Source organism: Artibeus jamaicensis, unplaced genomic scaffold (assembly GCF_021234435.1).
Source record: "Artibeus jamaicensis isolate MK-2021 breed Jamaican fruit bat unplaced genomic scaffold, CSHL_Jam_final scaffold_461, whole genome shotgun sequence".
NCBI classification, from domain to species: Eukaryota; Metazoa; Chordata; class Mammalia; order Chiroptera; family Phyllostomidae; genus Artibeus; species Artibeus jamaicensis.
In genome coordinates this window covers 7246637-7265998 of record NW_026522045.1, presented here as the reverse complement: position 1 = coordinate 7265998, position 19362 = coordinate 7246637, and the positions used below count along the sequence as shown (strand labels likewise).

Below are 19362 nucleotides of genomic sequence, written 5' to 3'. Positions count from 1 at the left end.
TCTTTCTTTGTATTGTGGTATCAAAGATTATGAGAGGTAATGGGGTTACATTAGTGAAAGTATAAAGTACTTCATCTTTATTATCCTTGGTCTCTAAATACCACTTGTTAGTAGCATGCACTTCATTCATTTATGATAGTAAAAATTATTTTCAGACAGTGTCAAATATCTCCTTAGGGGGAAATTGTCCCCAGTTATGAACAACTACTCAAACAATAAAATACTGAAAAAATAAATAATAAAGTTATTACCTCAAAATGTGAAATATTTAACAAAAATTGTATTAAATTTGACATGACCTTAAGGCAATTTTCCTTTCTAGTTTCCTGGTGTGTAAAATTATATAAACCAGTAATAACCATTTATAGTGGAATGACAAATGAAGGTAGGGAATTACAATTTTAAGTAAAAAGTCATTCTATAATTCTGAAATTGTTGTAAATTTTATAAGACTGCAATTGTTTTAAATAATCTGCTCTAAAGTAAATAATAAAACTGAATATCAGTTATATATATATATATCCCACCCTTAGGCCTTCTAAATGACTTCATCCAGTCATGTAACATCACAGCTTCTTAATATTCATTTTGAGCAAGGGAATGGAATTTTTGGTGGAAAATAGGCTTCAATTTTTGTCATTCTTGGAGGACTCCAAGAACATACATCTATTTTCATAAAAGGACTAATTGCATGCTCCTTATTTGTCATTCTTGAGCCTATAGCTCCACTTAGTGGCGAGTATGTTTCCTAGCAAAAGCAAGTTTAAGAGTAATTTTTTTCCTAAATCTAGCAGGACATAGATACTGTTTCTATCTCTTGATTTTATTACAAAACTCATTTAAAATAATTAAGTACAGCAGAATTATAATCCAAATATTAAAAAGTTGTAGTTTCATCTAATCTCGGGGAAAAATCAGCCCTGGCTAGTGTGCTCAGTGGATTGAATGCCAGTCTGAGAACCAAACGGTTGCTGGTTTGTTTCCCAGCAAAGGCACATGCCTGGGTTGTGGGCCAGGTCCCCAATAAAGGGTGAGTCAGAGGCAACCATACATTAATGTTTCTAACCCTCTCCTTCTCCTTCTCTCCCCAACTCTCTAAAAATAAAATCTTTAACAAAAATTAACCCCCTTCCCTTGACAGGAATTGCATGAGAGGCTGAAGCTCAAGTGTCCAGCTGAGGGGACTCCTTTTTTCCTCTGTACTTCCTGATTCTTCTCCAAAAGCAGCAATTAGACCAAGGAAGAGGAGTCAAGGGAAAGGAGACAACTAGTAATAGGATAAAGAAGCTTTTCAGTGAGGAAGATGGTGACATCCAGCCATGCCATAGACAGATTATTAAAATGTGTATTTTTGAGGGAATAAGTTTTTAAAATAAAGTAATAGTGTATTTATTTAAATAATATTATTTAAATAATTTAAATATTTTATTATTAAAATAATGCATGTACTTTGCAAACAATCCCCAAATTTTATATAATAAATAGAATGATATATAGTCTTATCTCTGTATACATAATTACTTTTAACATTTTTGGGTGTGTGCATGTGTGGTTTTTTAAAAAATATTTTATTTATTTATTTTTAGAGAGAGAGGAAGAGAGGGAGAAAGAGAGAGAGAAAAACATCAGTGTGTAGTTGCCTCTCATACGCCCCCTACTGGGGGACCTGGCCTGCAACCCAGGCATCTACCCTGACTAAGAGTTGACCACTGAAACTTTGGTTTGCGGGCTGGTACTCAATCCACTTAGCCACACCAGTCAGGGCTGTTTTTTTCCTATGCATAAGCTCAGAGTGAAAATACTTTTTGACTTGAAACAAAAACAATAGTTAAAGTTAAATAAAAGATTAATTTCCATTACGATTAAGGAATATACATCCGTTACTTATTTGGTGATTTTTTTTTCTTTTTTTCTCTGGGAAAAGCATGAACACAGTCCCCTACTACCACAAATTATGCACTCGAGTTTCCCATATTTGGTAAAATCGCAGGGAGCAGCACATCTGAAGTGTAATAGATAAGCCTCATCCTGGGAAAACCACCTTCATGATCACGGTATCTTCCCTGCCAGGTAAGTATGATTTATTTAGAAATGAAAAATACATGAGCATGAATAAAAATCCTAAGAGTTCAAAAATATAGAAAGTAAAAAATAGATATTTCACTTACTCATATACTATTTTTTCTTTTCTCAGAGGAATATCTATTAATGTTAAAGTTATGTAATATACTAGATAGTATAAATATGCTTTATATTTTTGATGGGGTATTTGATGCAGATTTACCATACTTTTTTAAACCAAGAGCTTACTGATGAAAATTCAGTGATTTAATACAACCAATCCCCTAACAAACATCCTTGTGCACATACCCGTGTACATATGTGAGTATATATGTGAGTATATATTTCTTTCCTTATCATTTCTTTCTTTTACCCACAAGAGTCACAATCAACTTGAAAATATGAAAAGACCAGAGCTGGACCCATAGAAGAGGCCTCCCAATAGTAGAGTCAGAGAGACAAATTGCACATTGTTGTAGGAGAGAAGCCACAAATTGCTGCATATTTGAGTAGGTGGAAGCAGAGAACAACAGGATAACCAAAAGAGGCTGCACCGTTGAAATTCACAGGCATTCCATCACAAAAGTTCATACCATAAACCCAGGGTGTCAAAACAGATTAATCTAAGAAGCTGAGGCTAACAAGAAGAGTCTCACAAACAATGGGAAGACAAAGAAACAATCCCCAAATGAAAGAAAAGGAGGAATCCTCAGAAAGAATATTAGATGAAATAGAGGCAAGTCAACTATCAGATATTGAATTCAAAGCACTGGTTATCAGGAAGTTCAAAGAGCTCACAATCAGCTACCAGAAACTACAGGGAAGCTACAATGATCTCACTGTGAACTATATCAACATGAAAAAGGAAATGGAAATTATTAGCAAGGGCCAAGAGAAAATGAAGAATACAATTTCTGAATTAAAAAACACAGTGGAAAGCATTAAAAATAGGGTGGATGAAACAGAAGATTGGATTAGTGAATTGGAGGACAAAGTAGAAAGCATCTCACAGAAAGAACAGGAAAGGGAAAAGAGGCTCAGAAAGAATGAAGAGAGATTAAGAGAAATGCAAGACAATATGAAATGTAATAATATCCAAATAATAGGAATACCAGAAGGAGAATAAGAAGAACAAGGGATAGAAAACATATTTGAAAGAGTAATGAGAGAAAATTTCCCTAATTTGACAAAAGGAAAAGTCACACAAATCAGGAATAACACAGAGTCCCATTCAAGAGGAACCCAAAGAGGCCCACTTCAAGACACATCATCATCGAAATGGCAAAATTCCAAAACAAAGAGAGAATCTTAAAGGCAGCAAGGGAGAAAAAAGAAATAACATACAAGGGCATCCCAATAAGGTTAGCCACTGACTTCTCAATGGAAACACTTCAAGCAAGAAGAGATTGGCAAGAAATATTCCAAGTAATGAGAACCAGAGACCTACAACGAAGGCTACTTGACCCAGCAAGTCTCTCAATCAAGATAGAAGGCCAAATAAAGAGCTTCCAAGACAATAGAAGTCTAAAAGAATTTGCTTCCACCAAGCTAGCTCTACAAGAAATACTAAAAGGTCTGCTTTAAGGAAAGGAAGGAAAAGAGACAGACAGAGAGGAACACAGGTACAAAAATGGCAATGAATAAGTGTCTATCAATAACAACCTTAAATGTAAATGGATTAAATGCTCCAATCAAAAGACACAGAATAGTGTCATGGAAAAGAAAGTATGACCCACACATATGCTGCCTACAAGAGACCCACCTCAGGACAAAAGACCATCACAGACTAAAAGTGAAAGGATGGAAACAAATTTTCCAAGCAAATGGACAAGAAAAAAAAGCTGGGGTAGCAATTCTCATATCAGACAAAATAGACTTCAACAAAAGAGCCATAAAGAGTGACCCAGAAGGCCACTTCATAATACTCAAGGGAAGAATACACCAAGAAGACATTAACATCATAAATATATATGCACCCAACATAGGAGCACCAAAATATATAAGGAAAATCTTAGAGGAATTCAAGAAAGATATAGACAGCAACACAATTATAGTGGGGGATTTTAACACCCCACTATCAAAAATGGACAGATCTTCCAAACAAAATATCAACAAAGACATTGCAGCATTAAACAACATCCTTGATGAAATGGACCTAACTGATATATACAGAGCTCTTCACCCCAAACAAGCTAAATATACATTCTTTTCAAATGCACATGGAACATTCTCAAAGATAGACCACATGATAGGACACAAAACAAGCCTCAACAAATTCAAGAAAATTGAAATCATACCAAGCATTTTCTCTGACCATAAGGGACTGAAACTGGAAACCAACCCCAAAGGAAAAAACCCAAAACACCCAAAATCATGGAGACTGAACGGTATGCTATTAAACAATGAATGGGTCAAGAATGAAATTAGGGAAGAAATCAAAAAGTTTCTGGAAACAAATGAAAATGATCTCACAACAACCCAAAACTTATGGGATACAGCCAAGGCAGTCCTGAGAGGGAAGTTTATAGCAATACAGGCCTACCTAAAAAAAACAGAAACATTTCAAACAAATGACCTTACTCTACGCCTGAAAGAACTCGAGGAACAACAACAAAAACAGCCCAAAGCAAGTAGAAGGAAGGAAATAACTAAGAGCAGAGCAGAACTAAATGACATAGAGACTAAAAGTACAATTCTAAAGATCAATGAATCCAGGAGTTGGTTCTTTGAAAAAATAAACAAAATAGACAAGCCTTTAAGTAGGCTCATCAAGAAAAGAAGGGAACAAACACAAATAAACACAATCAGAAATGAAAGAGGAGAGATTACAACTGATACCACAGAAATAGAAAGGATTGTAGGAAATTACTATGAAGAACTGTATGCCAAGAAATTTGAGAACCTAGGGGAAATGGACACATTTCTAGAAAAATATAATCTCCCAAAACTCAATGAACAAGAAGTAGAACACCTGAATAGACCAATAACAGCAAAAGAAATTGAAGCAGTAATCAAAAAACTCCCATCACACAAAAGCCCCGGACCAGATGGATTCACAGGAGAATTCTACAAAGCATTTAAGGAAGAGCTAACCCCCATTCTTCACAGACTATTCCAAAAAATCCAAAAGGATGGAAAACTCCCAAACTCCTTTTATGAAGCCAGCATCATCCTAATACCAAAACCAGATAGAGATACAACAAAGAAAGAAAACTTCAGGCCAATATCGCTGATGAACATAGACACTAAAATCCTCAACAAAATATTGGCAAATCGCATCCAACAATATGTCCAAAAGATTATACACCATGACCAAGTGGGATTCATCCCAGGGATGCAAGGATGGTTCAACATTCACAAAACAGTAAATGTAATTCATCACATAAACAAAAGCAATGACAAAAACCACATGATCATATCAATAGACGCAGAAAAAGCTCTCGATAAGGTACAACACCCATTTATGATAAAAACACTAAGCAAAATGGGAATAGAGGGAACATTCCTCAATATAATAAAGGCCATTTATGAGAGACCTACAGCCAATATCATATTCAATGGGCAAAAACTAAAAGCTTTTCCACTAAGATCAGGAACAAGACAAGGATGTCCACTTTCACCACTTCTATTCAATATAGTATTAGAAGTTTTGGCCACAGCGATCAGGCAGGAAAAGGAAATAAAAGGCATCCAAATAGGAAAGGAGGAAACAAAACTGTCACTGTTTGCAGATGACATGATAGTGTACATGGAAAATCCTATAGACTCTACCCAAAAACTGCTCAAACTAATTAATGAATTTGGCAAAACAGCAGGATACAAAGTCAATATCCAGAAATCAAAGGCATTTTTGTACACTAAGAATGAATAGGCAGAAGCAGAAATCAAGGAAAAAATCCCATTCAATATAGAAAAAAAATATCTGGGAATAAACCTAACCAAAGAGGTAAAAGACCTGTATGCAGAAAACTACACAGCACTGAAGAAAGAAATCAGGGAAGACACAAACAAATGGAAACATATACCGTGTTCATGGATTGGAAGAATTAACATCATCAAAATGTCCATATTACCCAAAGCAATATACAGATTCAATGCAATACGTATTAAAGTACCAATGGCGTATTTCACAGACATAGAACAAACACTTCAAAAATTTATATGGAATCATAAACAAGCCCGAATAGCAGCTGCTCTTTTGAGAAAGAAGAACAAAGTAGGAGGGATCACAATACCTGATATCAAACTGTATTACAAGGCCACTGTAATCAAAACAGTCTGGTACTGGCATAAAAACAGGCACATAGACCAATGGAACAGAACAGAGAGCCCAGAAATCAACCCAACTCTCTACAGTCAATTAATATTAGACGAAGGGGGCAGTAACATAAAAGGGAGTAAAGATAGCCTCTTCAACAAACGGTGCTGGGAGAACTGGACAGCTACATGCAAAAAAATGAAACTTCAGCACAGACTTACACCATACACCAAAATAAATTCAAGGTGGATAAAAGACTGAAATATAAGCCGTGACACCATTAAAGTTCTAGAGGAGAACATTGGCAGGAAAATCTCAGATATTTCACAGAGCAACCTTTTTACTGATATGTCCCCTAGAGCAAGGAATATAAAGGAAACAATAAACAAATGGGATCTCATCAAAATAAAAAGCTTCTGCGTGGCTAAAGAAAACAGTATTAAATTAAAAAGACAACCAACTGTATGGGAAAACATATTTGCCAATGATACCTCAGACAAAGTTTTAATCTCCAAAATACACAAAGAACTTACATGACTCCACTCTAGGAAGACATCGAACCCAATTAAAAAATGGGAAAAGGACTTGAACAGACACTTCTCTAAAGAGGACATACAGAAGGTCTAGAGACACATGAAGAGATGCTCAATATCGTTAGCTATCAGAGAGATGCAAATTAAAACCACAATGAGATACCACTTTACACCAGTCAGGATGGCTATCATAGACAAAGCAACAAACAACAAATGTTGGAGAGGGTGTGGGGAAAAGGGGACCTTAGTTCACTGTTGGTGGGATTGCAGACTAGTACAACCATTATGGAAAACAGTATGGAATTTTCTCAGAAAAATAAAAATTGACCTGCCTTTTGACCCAGCAATTCCACTGCTAGGATTATACCCCAAGAATCCTAAAACATCAATTTCAAAGAACCTATGCACCACAACGTTCATAGCAGCACAATTTACAATAGCCAAGAGTTGGAAGCAACCTAGGTGCCCATCAGTAAACGAATGGATCAAAAAATTGTGGTACATATACACAATGGAATTGTATGCAGCAGAGAGAAAGAAGGAGCTACTACCTTTTGCACCAACATGGATGGAACTGGAAAGCATTATGCTGAGTGAAATAGGCCAGGCATTGAAAGACAAATACCATATGATCTCACCTTTGACAGGAAGCTAAAGAATAAAACAAACAAGCAAACAGAATAAAAACAAAGACACTGAAATAGAGAACAAGTGGGCAGCGAACAGAGGGGAGAGGGAAGGGAACTTAAGGGGAAAAAGGGGGAGGGATTTTGAGGAACAAGTATGAAAGACACAGAGATGAGGACTGGGGGGGGGGAATGGGATGGAGAGGGGAGACCGGGCGGGGGGGTGGGGTGGGGTGGGAGAAATAGATTAAAAAAAATGTACTTGAAAAGTAACTAAATAAAATTTAATTTAGAAAAAAGAAAAAAGAAAAAAAAAGAAAAGTAACTAAATAAAATTTAATATTTAAAAACAAAACAAAACACATGTTCTCAACGGTGGATAATTAATTAAATTAATACTCTTTTCTGTTTAATAAAGAACTTTCTCAAATGAAAAAAAATGTACTTGAAAGGTAACTAAATAAAATTTAATATTAAAAAAATTTAAAAAATAAAAAAGGAAAAATTAATAAACTTCCTTTTTGCAATTATTAAAAAAAAAGAATGCATAAAATCCTGTGAAACATGCTTTGCTAATACCCTCAATTTAAATGATAAGGGCCAGAGTTTGAAGTGAGTTTCTTCCCCAAAGTTTTATGGCCTTTTAACTATCTGACCCTGACTCAGAATAAGCCCTCAGAGGTCTTTGAATGTTATTTATTGTTTAATCATTTCTGCCTGACAATGACTGATGAGCTTTAGTATACACCTTGTATTCCTGTGCAAATTGAACCCAATAAAAGCTTGTCTAGGCAAGGGTCCGGACGTTCTCCTCTCAAGAGAGTGGCTGTGCCATACCTTTTCCTCCACAGGACTTCAGTGGTTTGTGTGAAATTGTCTCATATCATCCACAACACCATGGACACTGCGGGCCAGTGTCTGCATCACTCCCCAAACTCTGCAGCTGGCTTTCTGAGTTGTTGAAAAAGTAGACTAGGGAACATGCACAGAATGCAAGCCAGGGTCTGCAGGCAATCAAGAAAGTACAAACTCAACCTGTAGTGCCAAATTAATGAAAACAAAAAAGAGGGTATCATCAGCTGGCTTGTTGTATTATAGGACTGAGAGAAGACATCATGCTTAAGAGTATTGCCATAAGAGGGAACAAGGAGAACGAAGAAGGTATGTCCACGCAAAGCCCGAGAGACCTAAATATTTTATTACAAATAAAATGTCTTTTATAATAAAAGGTATTTCTACCCTGAATTTAGTTAGTAAATATTGGAAGAGGTGGCTGTTACTTCAAAAGTGAAAACAGCAACAGAAATCTCCAAGAAACTTAAAAAATCAAGGAAACATAAAATCACCAAAAATTCACAGTAATCTTATAGTAACCAAATGCAGAGATATGGGGATTGGTGATTTACCCCCCAAAAGAAAAATAGATGTTTTATGGAAACTTGATGAGCTACAAATAATAAAAAAGACAATTCAATTAAATAAAAAAATAATATGATCAAAATGAGAAATTAACAGAATGATAGAAATACTAGTGAAGGACCAAATAAATATTCTTGAGCTGCATAATTCATTAAATGAAATTTTGAAATGCAAAATAAAATATAAACAGAGGAATAAATAAGACAGATGTAAAAATAATCAGTGAGATAAAGGATAAGAACTTTGAAACAACACAGCTGGAACAGAACAAAGGAAAAATGTATGAAAAAAGCCTATGTGATCTGTGAGAGACTATCAGAAAACACCCCAATAACCAAACCATGGGAGTGCTGAAAGCAAAAAAAAGGGGGGGTAGAAAGTTTATTTAAATATATAATGGTTTAAATTTCCCCAAACTGAGGAGAGATTTAGACATCCAAGATCATAAAGCTAATAGAATGCTCCATATTTTAATCCAAGCAATTTTATCCAAGGCACATTATGATAAAACTCTCTAAAACCAAAGATAATGTTCATAGCAGAACAATGTACTATAGCCAAGTGTTGGAAGCAACCTAAGTGCCCATCAGTAAATGAGTGGATCAAAAACTGTGGTACATTTACACAATGGAATACTATGCAGCAGAAAGAAAGAAGGAACCCCTGCCCTTTGTGACAGGATAAATGGATCTGGAGAGTATTATGCTAAGTGAAATAAACCAAGCAGTGAAAAATAAGTACCATATGATCCTACATTTAACTGGAACCTAATCAACAAAACAAAAAAGTAAGCAAATTACAGCCAGACAAATTGAAATAAAGAGCAAACTGACAGTAACCAGATGGGTGAGTGGAAGGGGGTTTATGGGGGGGAAGGAGAATAATCATCAAGTAATATGTATAAAGTACACATGGACAAATCCAAAGGGGGTAGGATTGAGGGTAGGAGTTGAGGATGCCTGGGTTGGGGGAAGATGGGGGAAAAATGGAGACAACTTACTTGGACAATAGAGCATTATGCTAAATGAAATAAGCCAGCAGTGAGGGACAAATACTATATGATCTCACCTTTAATTGGAACATAACCAACAAAAGAAAAAAGCAAACAAAATATAACCAGAGACATTGAAATTAAGAACAATCTAACAATAGCCAGAGGGGAGGGGACAGTGGGGGGGAGGGTTTTCAGGGACTACTATAAAGGACACATGGAAAAAACCGAGGGGGAAGGTAGAAGCAAGAGAGGAAAGTGGGATTGGCTGGTGTGGGGGTAGTGCTGGGGGGTAATGCAGACAACTGTAATTGAACAACAATAAAGTAATTTTGAAAAAAGAGTAAGAAATATCAAAGACAAAGAGATCATTCTAAATGCAGTAAGTAAAAGAAATGTTGTAACTTACAAAGGAACCCCCATTGGGCTATAAGTGGTTTTCTGAAAAGAAATCTTACAGGTAAGACAGAGTGAGATAATATATTCAGAGTTGTGAAAGAAAAAGATTACCAACCCACAATATTCTATCATGCAAAATTATTCTTGAAACACTAAGGAGAAGTAAAGACATTTCTAGATAAAAGCTAAAGGAATTCATCACCACAAGACATGAATTACAAGAAATGCCACAAAAAAGTTCTCGATGCAAAACTGAATGGGTAGTAATTAGTAGCATTAAAAAATTGAAAATACAGAGAGTTCCAGCCAAGATGGAGGTGTAGGTAGAAACTCTTTGCTTCTTTGCACAACTAAAAGGAGAAAAACAACAAATCTAAAATAAATAAACAACCAGAAGTGACAGAAAAATCAAACTGAATGGAACTCTGACAACCACAGAATGGAAGAAATAGTCAAAGAGAACAATGAGACCGGTAAGGCAGCAAGCAGAGTGAAACCGTTGCGAGGCAGCAGACCATGGGGTCAGACTGTGTGGGAGGAGCTGAACTATGGCAGCTGCTGCAGTGGGAGAAACTCCCAATCCCACATGAGAGTTTGTTGAAAAGTTAGCTAGAAATGACCAGGTGAGCAGCATTGTTCTCTCTCTGGCCCTTCCCCCACAGGCAGCACCACAGTGCAGCAAGTAGGTTTGCCCTGCCTGGGTGAATATCTAAGGCCCCGCCCTCTTATAACTTATCAGGTTCCCTGAGCAAAGAAATAGGTCCAAAATGAAAGAACAGTGCAAAACCTCAGAATGAGAGCTAAGCAAAGAGGAGATAGCCAACCTATCTGATGGAGAATTTAAAGTCCTGGTAATCAAAATGCTCACTGAACTGATTGAGCTTGGTTGAAAAATAGAAGAACAAATGAAAGATACACAAAATGAAATAAAACAAAATATCCAGGGAACTAACAATGACAGGAAAGAAACCAAGACTCAAAGCAATGATTTGGAACAAAAGGAAAAAATAAACATCCAACTGTATCAAAAGGAAGAAACAAGAACCCCCCCAGAAAATGAAGAGAGGCTGAGGAGTCTCTGGGACCACCTGAAACGTTTCAATATCCAAATTATAGTAGTGCCAGAAGAAGAACAACAACAGCAAGAAACTGAAAACTCATTTGAACAAATAATGAAGGAAAACTTCCCCGATCTGGTGAAAAAAATACACTATCAGGAAGTCCAGGAAACCCAGAGAGTCCTAAAGAAGTTGGACCCAAAGAGGAACACACCAAGGCACATCATCATTAAGATACCCAAGATTAAAGATAAGGAGAGAATATTAAAATAAGCAAGAGGAAAGGAAAGATTTACCTACAAAAGGAGTGCCCATAAGGCTATCAGCTGATTGCTCAAAAGAAACCTTACAGGAAAGAGGGGGCTGGAAAGAAGTATTTGAAGTCATGAAAGGCAAGAACCTATATCCAAGATTACTCTATCCAGCAAAGCTATCATTTAGAATGGAAGGGCAGATAAAGTGCTTCCCAGATAATGTGAAGTCAAAGGAGTTCATCATCACCAATCCCTTATTATATCAAATGTTAAAGGGACTTATCTCAGAAAAAGAAGATAAAAAATATGAACAATAAAATGACAACAAAATTACAACTATGAACAAATGAAACTAAAAAAAATAAAAGAAAGAAAAACAATGAAAACAAAAACTAAGCCAACAACTAGAATAGGAACAGGATCAGAGAAATGGACATCACATGGAGGGTTTTTGGTGGGGAGGGGAAAATAGGGGGGAAATGTACAGAGAAGAAGAAGCATAATTGGTATGTATTAAATAGATGGAGAGAGGTCAAAAATTGTATAGGAAATAGAGAACTCAAAGAACTTATACGTACAACACGTGTACATGAACTAAGTAGAGGATGCTGGAGGGTTTGGGGGTGCAGAGTGGAGGGGGAATAAAGGAGGAAAATTGGGAAAACTTTAATAGCATAATCAATAAAATATAATTAAAAACTAAAGTGGGGTACTACTTTTGATACATTTTTAAGTAACAAAGTAAAAAATGGATAATACAAACTAGTAAATGTAAATGTATACCCAGATTTAGAAAACTCTAATTTTATAATGTGAGGGTGTGTTAACTGCTTTACTATGATACAAAGGTTAAAGGGCAAGAGTTTCAAAAATAATTATAACGACTATAATTTGTTAAAGAATACACAACTTAAAAAAAGGTAAATTGTGACATAAAAAGCAAAAAGGTACTTTTTGCATGTGATTGTAATTAAGTTGTTACCAGCATAACATAGACTGTTATATTTTATGTAAGTTTCATGGTAAGTGCAAAACAAAAACCTATAATATGTTCACAAAAGGTAAACAGAAGAAAATCAGAGCATACCATAACGGAAAATCACCAAACTAAAAGGGAAGGAAGCAAGAGAGAAAGTAAGAACCAAGGGAACTGTAAAACAGCCAGAAATCCATTAAATAAGATGATTTTAATAAGTCATTATGTATCAATAATTATTCTAAATGTAAATGGATTAAATTCTCCAATCAGAAGTCACAGAAATTATGACTGGATAAAAGAACAAGACCCATGTATATGCTGCCATGAACAAGACTCACTTCAGCTTTAAGGATATATCTAGGCTTAAAGGGATGGAAAAGGGCATTGCATCCAAGTGGATAACAACAGAGAATAGGGGTAGCTATACTTATATCATACAAAATAGACTTTAAGCCAAAACTAATAACACGAGAGAAGGTCATTACATAATGATGGAGAGGTGAACTCAACAAAAAGACATAACAATTTTAAATATATACAGAACCAACATCAGAGCATCTAAATATATTAAGAAAATACTAAGAGACCTTAAGGGGAAAAAAGGAAACAACACAATAATAGTTGGGAACTTCAATATTCCACTTCCAGCAATGGATAGATTATCTGGACAGAAAATAAAAAAGGAATTATTGATCTTGAACCATACTTTAGACCAAACTGACCTGATATACACTTGTGAGCTGAATAACAAGATTTTGGTCAACAACTGACTGAATATATGGTGGTGGTCCCATAACATTATGATGCAGCCAGAAAACTCCTATTGCATAGTGACATAGTATCCACCATTGTAATGTTGCAGCACAACACATTACTCATTCGTTTGTGGTGATGCTGGTGTAAATAAACCTAGCTCACTGCCAGTTGCACAGAAAATAGTACACACAATTATATACAGTACATAAAACTTGGTAATAAGCTACTATGTTATCAGTTTATGTATTTATAAAACTATACTTTTATTATTGTTTTAGAGTTTGCTGTTTCTATTTACAAAAATGGTTTGCTGTAAAAAATAGCATGCCCTTTTACACTGGTAACAGACTCATATATCTTGTGTTTATTATGTCCCCGATTGCATTATTTTGTTTTGTATTTGATTTAATCTTCTGTTGTTTTGTTCATTGAAGCCCCTAAGCATATAAAATCTACGACTGACAATGTTGCCAGTAAGAGGTCACATTGAGTGACTGACCTGGAAACAAACAATCTTGAAGAAAAAGAACAAAGTTATGGAATCTGTTAAAGGATCTGCTTCATTGAAGGCAATGAAACTAACAAAACTTTGAGAAATTATATATATAGATATATGGATATATAGATATATCAGACATGGAGAAACTTCTAATGACATAGATTGAAGACCAAAGAAAGAAATTTACCACTTTCAGCACTATGATAATCACAGCCAAAGCAAAAAGTTTGTGATGTTAAAAGACAAGGCTGAACCCCCCAAAAATGTTGAATTTACTATCTGTGTGGTTTAAACAACTCAATAATCATTATTCATTACACAATGTAAAAGTGAGTGGTGGACTTTCAAGTGCTGATATGAAGGAAGCCGAAGAACTTTGGAAACACTAGGTAAGCAGATTATGGGGGAAAATTACTTGCTGGGACAAATATTCAATATGGATGAAAGCTTCTTATTCTGGAAATGGGTTCCCCAAAACACTTTAATCCATAAAAGCCAAGTCAATGCCAGGTTTCAAAGCTTTTTAATACAGGATAACAGTCTTGCATAAGGGAAATTTTGCAAGATACAAGTTAAAACCCTCTGTAATCTAGCACAGTGAGAAGCACAGGTCTGTCAACCATATAAATAAAAATACGCTGGTAGTGTACTACAGGTACAATAAGAAGACATGGATGACAGAAGACACAGTTCCCTCTTAAATTTCTAAAACAGCAAAATTTTTGAAATAATAAATGGATCAAAGAGTTATAGCAGTCTGTAAGGTCTGCAATCTGAGAAGAATCCTTGTCCAAGTTTTTGCTGCAACTGAGGAAGATACTGAGAAGACAACGATGCAGTTCTCGAAGGATTACATCTGTAAGTACACCAAGAGCCTTGCTGGGCTGGTGTGATGTCACCAGAAACTGAATGAAGAGCATCCGGAAGAAAACAATTAAGAAAATTGTCCATAGCCCTGGTGTAGGTCAGTGTATTAAGTGCTGACCTATAAACCAAAGAGTCACTGGTTCAATTCCCAGGGCACATGCGTGGGTTGTGGGCCAGGTCCCCAAAGTGGGAATCATGAGACACAACCACACATTGATGTTTCTCTCCTTCTCTTTCTCCCTCCCTTCTCCTCTGCCTAAACATAAATAAATAAATAAACAAATAAACAAACAAACAAATAAATAAATAAAATCTTTTAAAATAGTGTCCATAACTTCAAGGGATTTGCCAACATTGAGGAGATTGTAAAATGAACAAGTTGGTAGTTGAGATGGCGAATAGCTTTAACTAAAGTGTGGATGAGGATGACATGTACGAACTCCTGAGATGCTTCCTGAAGAATTGACTAACAAAGGGTTGTTGGAACTGGAGCAGGAATGTATAGTTAAAGAAGAACCAAGAGAAAAAGAAACTGCAGAAGAAAATTAAGAACTTCCAAGAAAATTCACAGTGCAAGGTGTAGCAGAAACTTTTGCAAACTGCAGTAAGCTCCTTAAAATTTTTGAAATCATGTACCTCAACATCAAAATGTCTTCACTAATTAGTAAGGATGTTCATAGTGCATTATCTGCTCACAAGCCAATCTATGATTTAAAAAAAAGAAGCAAACCATTTCTGAAAAGAATGGCACTTTTTCAAGTACAGCCTCAGGCAGGTGATTCAGGAGTTATTTTAAAAGAAAGCATTGCTATCACAGGAGATGACAGCTCTATGCATGTCTTTGTTCCTGAAGATCTGGTGGGAAGAGATGTGAAGATGGAAGAAAGTGAGGTTGATTATCCTGATCCTCTGTAAACCTAGTCTAGTGTACATGTTTGTGTCTTAGTTTTCAACAAAAATGTTTAAGAAGTAGAAAATGAAATAAAACATTTTAAAGAAACAAACTTATAGAATAAGGATATAAAAAAGAATAAGAATATAAATAAAGGGAGTCTTTTCGTAAATCTGTGGGAGGTTTGTTTTCAGCTAAATTTTATTACAAAAGATTCAGAAAGTTAAAAATTAAACATTTTATAAAGTAAAAAAGTTAAAGTAAGCTAAGTTTAATTTAATATTGACAGAAGAAAGCTATTTTTTATAAATTTTGTTTAGCATAATTGTAGTGTTTATAAAGACTACTGTACTGTGAAATAATGTCCTAGGTCTTCACATTCATTTAGCTCTTACTCACTGACTCACCCTCAGAAACTTCTAGTCTTTCAAGATCATTCACGGTAAGTGTCCTACACAGATGTACAATTTTTATCTTTTATATCATAATTTACTATATCTTTCTATGTTTAGTTATGTTTAGTACCATTTTGCCTACAGTATTCATTACAATAAGAAGCTGTACAAGTTGGTAGCATAGTAAAATTAATTATCCAGGGGTATCCAACATTTTGACACCTCTGGGTCACACTGGAAGAAGAAGAGTTGTTTTGGGCCACACATTAAATATATTGTGACATGCAATCACAAAAAAATATCTCATAATGTTTTAAGTAAATTTACAATTTTGTGTTGGGCCACATTCATAGACATCCTGAGCCAAACGTGGCCTATGGGATGTAGGATAGGTACTTCTGCAACCATATGGACTAGGTGAGTAGTAGATCGTGGTATCTAGATTTGTGTAATTCTACTCATGTTCATAAAAACAATTAAATTATTTAATAATACATTATGCATCCCACTTGTTAAGTGACACATGACTATACACAGGACAGTCTACAAACAGAAGCAAAATATACATTTTTGTCAAGCATGCATGAAACATTCTCCAGGATATATCACTTGATAAGCCATTAAACCAGTCTTAGGAAATTTAAGAAGACTGGAATCGTACAAAACATCATTTAACACCGGAATGGTATAAAACTAAAATAAAAAATAAGAAACTGTGAAAAACTACAAATATGTGGAAATTAAAGAGCAGACTTCTGAATATCCAGTGGGCCAAAGAGAAATCAAAAAGGAAACAGAAAAATATTTCAAGATAATTGAAAATGCCAAAATGCCAACGTGCCAAAACCTATGGGGTGCTCTAAAAGTAGTTTAAATATTGAAGTTTATAGAAATAAGAGACTGTATTAAGTTAAAAAGAAAGTCCAGTAAAGGAAAGCTGGGGACATTTTCAGGCTCTTTTCAGCACCAAGTGGTAATCCCACAGACTCCAAGTACCAGGATCGAGGAAAGCTGCATCCATAAAACTTCAACTGAACCTTCTCTGCAGATCTGGGTGCCACAGTTGGTTATTAACAGTATTTCCAAACAGGAAAAACAGCGCTGCCTGTCTCTGACACCTCAGGCCTTGTCTACTCCCAGAAAGAAAATGACTGAGTGCCAGCATACAAGGCATGGCAGGAGTTGTGACCACCAGTCAGCAAGCTGGAGGGGAAAACCCACCAATGAATGAGCCACCAACAAACAAAGCCTAAGTACAATAAGAGAAACCATGCAAATTGAATAAAGTGTAATCCTAGAGCATCCAGACAAGGAGATCAAAGGGACTACACCACTGCATTCCACAGAACTCCTACCACAGAAGTCTATGCCACAAAGACAGGCAGATAAAACAGAGCAATTGGAAATGCAGAATCAAACAAAAATAGTCACCTAAATGGGCGGGGGACAAATCCCAATTACAAAAAAATGGAGGAATCCCCCAAAAGGAGCTAAATGAAATGGAGGCAAGCACACTATCAGACATAGAGTTTTAAAAAGTATTTGTAGCCCTGGCTGGTGTAGCTCAGTGGATTGAGCATGGGCTTGAGAATCAGGCAATCGTGGTTTGATTCCCAGTCAGGGCACATGCCTGGGTTGCAGGCTGGTTCCCTGCAGGCCAGTTCCCAGCAGGGGATGCATGAAAGGCAACCACACATCGATGTTTCTCTCCCTCTCTCCTTCCCTTCCCCTCTAAAGATAAATAAATAAAAATTTTTTAAAAAGTATTTGTAAGGATGCTCAAGTGTTGGGAACTGCTCTGCCTGGTTTCAGGAGTTGTAACTGTCTGCCATGGCTAAGTCTGAGTGAGCAACCTCTGGAATGTGAGCCACTAAGCAGACAAAGCTTGTCTCTAGTAGCAAATGCTGCTTCTGCTTCATCTCCATGCCCCCAATGCATGGTTGGTTAGTCCATGATGGTAAGACCCCTCTGAGGGGTGCCATCCTAAACCAGACATGATCACTTGGGAGGCCATCATTGAAGGACTCGGGGGGCTGCAACAAAGCGGGAGTGATGGACCCTCACCCCCCGGCTATTCTGACATAGCCCAAGTCCCCATGTCCTCTGAGAGAAGTGCTTCCTGGCTCTCATCCACTTAAACCTGAAAACCTGTGATGGAGAAGGTGTTGCAGCCCCTTGCTGGCTAGAGCAGAATCTGGAGTGATCAGGCATAAGAAAGAGTTCCTAAAAGTCTGCTTTTCTAAGAGTGCTTTCATTCATATGATAAGGGTCCAAGCAGGAAATGAGTATGTCTCCCAAAGACATACTCTGCAACCCCCTTTCTTGACAGACACTGACTCAGACTAAGCCCTCAGAGTTCTTTGAAATGTTATGTACTGTTTGATCCTTACTACCTGTATTCCTGTGTATTACAACCCAATAAAAGCCGTTGAGGAACCAGCTCTTGGCCTTTCTCCTGTGAGAGACTGGCCACGTCTCCTCCTGAAGCAGATCATGTCTTGGTAGTTTTATTTCATTTGTGGCAGACAGGGGGACCTTGCTGGCAAAGTTGCCCCCACACTCAAGGAAATCACAGACAACTACAAAAAACTGAGGGGCAACTACTGCAGTATAAAAAAGGAAATATAAAATGTGAACAAGAACCAGGAAAAATGAAGAATACAATATCTGACATGAAAATAAACTAGAAGGTCGATTTTTATTTTTCTGAGAAAAATCCACCTTTTGACCCAGCAATTCCACTGCTAGGATTATATCCTAAGAATCCTAAAACATCAATATCAAAGAACCTATGCACCACAATGTTCATAGCAGCACAATTTACAATAGCCAAGAGTTGGAAGCAACCTAGGTGCCCATCAGTAAATGAATGGATCCAAAAATTGTGGTACATATACACAATGGAATTCTACGCTGCAGAGAGAAAGAAGGAGCTACTACCCTTTGCAACAACATGGATGGAACTGGAAAGCATTATGCTGAGTGAAATAGGCCAGGTGCTGAAAGACAAATACCATATGATCTCACCTTTAACAGGAAGCTAAACAACAAAACAAACAAGAAGCAGAAAAAATAAAAACCCAAAAAACAAAGACACTGAAATAGAGAACAAGGGGATAGTGACCAGAGGGGAGAAGGAAGGGAAGTTAAGGGGAAAAAGGGGGAGGGATTTGGAGGAACAAATAGGAAGGACACGGGGACGAGAACTAAGGGGGGGGAGGAAATGGGAGGGAGGTGGGGAGCAAGGGGCAGGGAGGCTGGGATGGGAAAAATAGACAAAAAACTGTACTTGAAAAATAACTAAATAAAATTAAAAAATTAAAAAAAAAAGAAAGAAAATAAACTAGAAGGAAATATAACTAGGCTGGATGAAGC

General features: G+C 36.4%; 1 non-coding gene across 1 annotated transcript; it reads right to left on the bottom strand.

The window, feature by feature from the left end:
• Nucleotides 1–1914: 1914 nt before the first annotated feature.
• LOC119046117 (U1 spliceosomal RNA) lies at nt 1915–2078 on the bottom strand. Its single transcript, XR_005081912.2, has one exon. It is a non-coding gene; the product is annotated as a U1 spliceosomal RNA (small nuclear RNA).
• Between the last annotated feature and the right edge of the window lie 17284 nt (nt 2079–19362).